At 47.0% G+C, this 7,190-nt stretch overlaps 1 long non-coding RNA gene across 2 annotated transcripts; it reads right to left on the bottom strand.

The window, feature by feature from the left end:
• Nucleotides 1-230: 230 nt before the first annotated feature.
• Nucleotides 231-6,521, bottom strand: LOC148118281 (uncharacterized). 2 transcript variants are annotated; one of them, XR_015736129.1, is made up of 2 exons: nucleotides 5,872-6,521; nucleotides 231-3,228 (listed from the first exon to the last, which is right to left on the bottom strand). It is a non-coding gene; the product is annotated as an uncharacterized LOC148118281 (long non-coding RNA). The 2 variants fall into 2 exon arrangements; XR_015736128.1 differs by lacking the exon at nucleotides 5,872-6,521 and adding an exon at nucleotides 5,448-5,544.
• Between the last annotated feature and the right edge of the window lie 669 nt (nucleotides 6,522-7,190).

The raw sequence follows: 7,190 nt of genomic DNA, 5'->3' as shown, positions 1-7,190 counted from the left end.
CAAACACCACAGGCTGGACTCAAAACTCACCATGCAGCTACAGATGACTGTGATCCTCCTGCCTCCACCTTGAGCATTAGAATGACAGTCAGGCACCACCAAGCCCAGTTCCATTTATGGAATGCTAAAGGTCGCACCAGGGCTTTGTGTGTGCTAGTGAAAGAGCACCCGGAGGGTGTCTCACATGCGTGGAGACCCGTGCCCAAGAACCAGGTCCGAGAGCCACTGGATGCAAGAACAAGAGGCAAACTTTAATGTTCACAGGCCTGTGGGTGCTGCAGTCACATGGAGAACTGAGCACCCCGAGCTACGTCTTGGGGTATCTTTATATAGGCAGAAGCAATGTTACAGAAGCAAAAGCGCGGTTACAGGAGTCCCATTGGTCAGTTTGAATGAGGCGAGGGGTGAATTTGAGGGCAGGCCTCGTGGTCCTTGACCAGGATCAAAGAAACCAGATAACTGACCTGTCCCTATCTCAAGCATATATGGTCAGTCCTTTGAAGTCTTTGTTTCCCCCTAGGCCAGATGTCTTGACCATAAATTCCCTGTCCTGCAGCCTGATAAGGCTGTCCTGGGTATCTCACCAGATGTCTGACCATAAATCCTCTGTACTGCAGCCTAATAAGGCTGTCCTCGTTCTGACCTCAGGTATCCTGCTTTGCTCAGCATTCGGGGGCCCTTCTCTGAACTGAGCTTCTTTGCAAAATGACATAACTGTGACTAAAATGAGTTGGGGTCCTTCATTCCCCCATTTTCTCTTATAACTTGAGTTAATTCTTTAACTCAAACTGATCATGATATTTCTGTCTCCTATTGTCTCAGTTGCTGATATTGGTGGGTCAGGACCAGAGTCTGGATAACTAAAAGCCTGTCTTTCATAGGTTGCACCAGGTGATTTAAAATGCAGGGGCTGACTGTAATGATAAGAAGCAAAATAAGTAGGGGCCCAGCTATATATATTGAAAACAAAATCAAAAGGCTTGCTCAGACAATAACCACATGAGAACTAGCATTACTTCAGAATAGCTCTTAGCAAAATTATCTGATGAATGAAGCTTGAAAGTAACTACATGGTAGACATTGTGAACCATTGCAGACCTGGGATTAGCACCCATCACTGTGGCAATAGTCTATTGACTACAAAGAGCTTATCTCAGTCCTAAGAAACATATGGATGCCTTATCATTGTAAAACAATGTTTCCCTTAAAAGGCAAGTTCAGTATTATGAAGACAAATCTCCTTTGCTGTAGACACTGGGAGTGTTGATCCTCAATTCCAGAGAATGCGCCTGAGAGGTTAGCTTCAGCCCAGCTGGCACCATATGACATTCACCGGCTTCCATTATGTTCTATAGCATCAGCTTCATCTTCATCCAAATGTACAAGGGTTGTGCCTATTGTGAGAACTTCAACAAGCAATGAAAGAAAATGCAATACAGAATGACAAATGTTTAAGACAAAACAATGAGCCCCAAAGCCAGAGGACAGTCAATGTGGAAGCAGAAATCAAGAATTAGGTTTAGTTCGCAAGAGGTACAGAAAAATAAATATAATTAACCCAGTAAGTCCTAAAAGCTCAACATGTCGTAAAAACATTAGGCCAGCTTGGACCTAGGGACAACATTCAGAGATAAAATCAATGGGGGCGTAAAAGGGAGATGGTATATTAGGATTTATGTTCAGAACTAAAACAGAAATAGAAGAAAAGGATCAGCAGCATCTTGAGACCCCAGACAGTGGTTCTCCAGCCTCAGCACTCAGAGGGACTGGAATGGTGATCGTAAATAAAACCATATTTGTTTATCTTTTGAAAATTAGGCCATTTCATAATCTAAAGCAAAATTTTCCTGTAGAAAAGCAAAACCAGTCAAGAGGTGAGAAAGATTCAGGTGTGCTTGCTTTTCTCTGCCAATATGGTCTAATCTGGAAAAATCTCAGACCATATAAAATAATTTCTGTCAATAGGTCCCAGACACATAGGGGAGGAACAGAACAGAATTACTCTTCGCTTCTGTTATCTGTTACCGTGTTTAAAAGACATTAACTCTTAAAAAAATGAGCAGAGCCCTGTGGGCTTCTGACTTCAGAAAAGAAGAGCCTTAAAGGCGATGTAAACCCATCTTACAGCAGATGTGCCTGTCCTGTGCAGGCCCTGAGCTCAGGATATCCATCACCAAGGTCAGCCTTAGTCAGCAGATGCATGAGTAGCAGCTAACTAGCCAGGTAACAGAACTAGTGGCAGCGATTGCTGTAGTGTTTTAAACCCAGAACAGGACAGAGGGAGGTCTGGCCAGTCATTTTGCTGGTCTCTAGGGCCAATTTTGTCAGTTTATATCCTATCTATCTGACCTGAGCTTTGGGGTTGGTAAGCATAATTGATCCCCAGTGTCTTTGGTCATGCCCTAACTTACCTGGGTAACAAAGGCAGGTCTATTATCGGACATGATTACCTTGGGCATCCCAAACCTCGGGAAGATTTTTTTATGATCTTCTTAGCCATTACATTGGCTGTCTCAGTCCTGACCAATGTATGTTGGCTATCTTCTTTGGCAAATGTGTGGCCGTGAGGAGGCACAAGATTTCCGCAAGTCTCAGCAGTCCTCTTTGTCTGTATATTGCTCCGTGTATATGGGTGGTGGCAAAAGCATACCTGTTGTCAATGTAGATGTTTCCTCTGCCATCCATAGAATTTGTGTCAATGTCACAAGTTCAGCCTTCTGGGTGGGCCAATATCCCTGAAGGGAAGCTATTTATCCAAATCATTCGCTTCCTGTTCATCATTCCTGTCCCCACCTTTCGCTTACCTTCAGTCTTGTATACCTGCTTGGCTCCGACTCCCAGCCTTGTGCCCCAGGCAAGCTTCGCCATTATTTCCGGCTCTGCCTGGCGCTGCTCAGCCTGCCATTCTGCCAGCCGCCTGTCCTTTCTGCAGATGCTGGTATGATCCATAGTCCATCGACGTGAGCAGGGCACAGGAGCAGCAGCCTGGTGCAGGAGGGCACCTGTGGTAGCATTGTGAGTGCTCTATTGCAGTCTGACATGGGTGACGGGAGCAGACTGCAGGGTGAGCAGCCAGGGCTCCTGCAGGTTTTAAGACAAGTGTGGCACCAGGACAGTTGCTAGGAGGCAAGGATTTCTCCGGTGGTGATGGCATGGGGCGGTGGTCATCCTGGTGAGGAGGGTGTGGTGAAGGCAGAGGCAGGCAAGCAGCCTGCATCTTCTGCAGAACTGAAAACAGCAGGAAAAGTGAAAGTCCCTCGTTTGGTCAGCAAAAGCCTTTGGTCATATATTCAGGGATGACCAGGGAGGAATGAGTCATTTATGTGTCCTTAAAAAAATCTATAGAGGTATCTAATGTCCTTTTTCTTGCAATAAGCACATTAGCCTTTGTCCAAGGGGTGCCTCTGTTTATCTTTATTTGTCTTTGGTCCTCTTCTGTTGCCCAGGCTCCGTATCTATCTGAGTCCAAATTTCCTGTCTATGATCCCTCCGGTTTTCTCTTTTCTCTGCCTTCCGCTTTTCTCTCTTTTGCTTCATTTTTTTCTGTCTCTCGTTTAACATTTTCTGTCTCCCCAAATTCTGCAAGGTATAATCTTGCAACCTATCTATCTGCTGTAACTTCTTCCTTATATCTGATGTTGACTGCCCTATGAAGGCCATGGCTATCGCTGCCTGTTGACTTTTAGAGGTTGGGTAAGATACCTGTAAATCTTCATTAAACATTTAAGGAACATAGATTCTAACTGGCCCCTGGAGAACCTCTCTTTCCTTGGCCGAATTAGTGGGGTGCCTGCCTTGTAGCCCCCCTGAGAATTGCCATGAGCCCAGCATTTTGACCGTCAGTTTTTCCCTTTAAGAATTAATTGGACACCATCATGTAAAAGAATGAAAGTGGATCCATATTTCTCTATGCACAAAACTAAAATCCAAACAAATCAAAGACCTTAACATAAAACCAACAATATTGAACCGCATAGAAGAAAAAGGGTTTTAAATACATTTTTAAACATAGCCTCAGTGGCATAGACATTGAGAGAAACAATCAATCAATAAATGAGATCTCCAGGACTGAGAAGCTTTCTGTATAGCAAAGGATATAATCAACAGAACATAACATCAGCCTGTAGAATGGGAAGATATTTTTATAAGAAAATTAGGAACTTAGTCCTCATAAGAACAAATAATCCAGTAAAAAAAAATATGTTACAGACCTAATCTGTAAACTCTCAACAGATGAACTTAAAATGACTGAAAGATATTTAAAAGATTCTCAAATATAACATCTTTAATCATTGGAGAAATGTGAATCAAAATAACTCTTGAGACTCTATCTTATCCCTATAACATGATCAAGATCAAATACTGCTCATAACCTATGTAAAAGAGAAACTCCTTTACCACTGGTGGAAATGTAAACTGGCACAGCCATTTTGGATCCTAATATATTGAAATCTCAGAAAATTAGTCAACAAATCATCCCAAGACTTAGTTATGTCTCTATTGGGTCTGTAGGAACCTTTGAATCTATTATAGTCCCTAACTTTAAGCTGCGGGCGGGACATAGGCTCCTTGTGGGCTGCGCGCCCACGTCTCTCCGCCCTCCGCCCTCCTTTCGGGGCGCACACCTAGCTAGCGTTCCTTTTGGTGCCACCTGGCAATTCGCCTGGTCCCGTTTGTAACTCTCTCTCTCTATATGGCTCTTTTGTATCCTTTAGCAAATCCTATCGGCGAGCGCAGGCAGTCCCTGCGGACCGCTGCTCGCAACCGCCTCCACCTCCTAGGACGTGGGAGCCAGCACACACGCAGCCCCGCCCCCTGTGTTTCCGGCAGGAGCCGACGCTGCTCCCTCCCCACGTCTGGGCAGCACGGCCCGCAGCTCCCCGACGAGTTTGTATCCGGGCCTATGTGTTCTGGCCGCACTGCTGTTTTTCTCCCCTCCTTGGCCTGTCTGTCACGGCCCTGGCCCATTTGGCAGGGTCCCGTGGCTGCCTGTGCTCTTCCTCATCTGCGGCCCACCAGCGGCGGCCGCCCCCAAGGCGCCCCATTGCTCTCATCAGCACGGCGCCCTTCTCCACCGAGAACTAACCAGAACTAGCCAAGCGCAGCGCCGCACACATTAGGGGTGGGGCTTGGCAATCGCAACAGCAACAACAGCAAGCGGGAGGTCGGGCTGGGTATCAGGAAGGCAGAGTTTTCTGTTTTGTTTTGTTTTGTTTTGTTTTCCCCGCTCCTGCATGGGAAAAGAGACAGGGGAGGGGCAGACTGCCGCTATCATCTGCACCATGCTCTGTAATAAAAATGGTTTTACCCAGAGTAGGGGAGTTCCCTGGATAAACTCTCCTGGTGGCCATTCCAGGAAGCAGACTGCTTGCCATCTCTCGGATTTCCACAGCTTGGTCTGCAACTTCTCTCTAAAGTTAGAGCAAAGGTCAGCGGTGGATACTTACTGTTTACTGTCCCATGGTACCAGGTTTAGACTCGAGTACAAACAGAAACGAAACAAAATACAAAAACAAAGACATGACAAAGACAGAACAGACAGCCGGCAACTTCGGTGACAAACCGAAAGTACAAATTCAGATGGCTGCAGCAAACCGAAAGTACAAATTCAGATGGGGAAGTGAAAACTTCACCCTACAGACGCACGAATTTCTAGGATTCGTGCTGAGCCCCTCGGGCTCTCCAGATCCCTGGGGCGTCCCCCAGGGTAGCGGGTGAGAAGTTCAGAGCCCGTCAGCTCCTCCTCAAAGCCGCCCAGAATACAGATGACCATGGATCCAGGTCTACGGAATACAGACGCTTGCGCATTACATCAAATTAATACATCAAGACAGCAAACAGACAAGGACAAATAGTGGCTAGCCAGCTTACCTCCCAGTGGGTTGTCGGATGGGTTGGGCAGAGATCTTCCACAATCCCACTTCTGACACCAAATGAAAGAGCACCCGGAGGGTGTCTCACATGCGTGGAGACCCGTGCCCAAGAACCAGGTCCGAGAGCCACTGGATGCAAGAACAAGAGGCAAACTTTAATGTTCACAGGCCTGTGGGTGCTGCAGTCACATGGAGAACTGAGCACCCCGAGCTACGTCTTGGGGTATCTTTATATAGGCAGAAGCAATGTTACAGAAGCAAAAGCGCGGTTACAGGAGTCCCATTGGTCAGTTTGAATGAGGCGAGGGGTGAATTTGAGGGCAGGCCTCGTGGTCCTTGACCAGGATCAAAGAAACCAGATAACTGACCTGTCCCTATCTCAAGCATATATGGTCAGTCCTTTGAAGTCTTTGTTTCCCCCTAGGCCAGATGTCTTGACCATAAATTCCCTGTCCTGCAGCCTGATAAGGCTGTCCTGGGTATCTCACCAGATGTCTGACCATAAATCCTCTGTACTGCAGCCTAATAAGGCTGTCCTCGTTCTGACCTCAGGTATCCTGCTTTGCTCAGCATTCGGGGGCCCTTCTCTGAACTGAGCTTCTTTGCAAAATGACATAACTGTGACTAAAATGAGTTGGGGTCCTTCATTAGAATACCAGCACTGCATCCTCTGAGCTGCAAGCACTGCACCCACCGAGCTGCAAGCACTGCACCCACTGAGCTGCAAGCACTGCACCCACTGAGCTGCAAGCACTCTATCCAATCCACTGATAAGTCCCTGACAACTGGTGCAGATAGATTTATTTCTTCAACACACTGAATGGAGTTCTTCAACTCTTTTCCAGTAAGCTCCAGACAGTGGCCTGGGACTCAGGACAGGACCCTCTCTCTGCCACTATGAAAGGATGCCATCTCTCTTCAGGTATGATGATTCTCTCTGAGAATTTGTTTCTGCTCACAGTGTCTTCCAAGATAGAAACACTCCACCTTGCAAAGAAGCTCCTTAGGCAGGAAGGCAAACAACTCCAAACAGCTTCAGGAAGCCCCTGAAATTGAGCAGATTCACTAGGCCCCTCCCTGCTGGGGTAGGGAGCTCCTCTGAGACCAGCGGCCTGGAGAGGTTTAGACCAGAGTTACATGGCCAGACACTCTCCAGCCTGCAGGCTGTGCAGTGTGCTCCAAGCTCCCAGCCTGTGAGCTGTCAGCCCTGCTGTGTGGGCTTTGGTGATGCAGCTGTCTGTGAGTCATTTCTGCTCCTGTAGGTGCCCCAGTAAAACTCTTTGGCTCACCAGGTTGGACTCTGGTGGTTTCTGTAGT

The sequence above is a fragment of the Myodes glareolus genome, chromosome 23 (genome assembly GCF_982192425.1).
Source record: "Myodes glareolus chromosome 23, mMyoGla1.1, whole genome shotgun sequence".
Classification (NCBI taxonomy): Eukaryota; Metazoa; Chordata; class Mammalia; order Rodentia; family Cricetidae; genus Myodes; species Myodes glareolus.
Note: the sequence above shows the minus strand (reverse complement) of the source record. Positions and strands in the feature narration are given on the sequence as shown.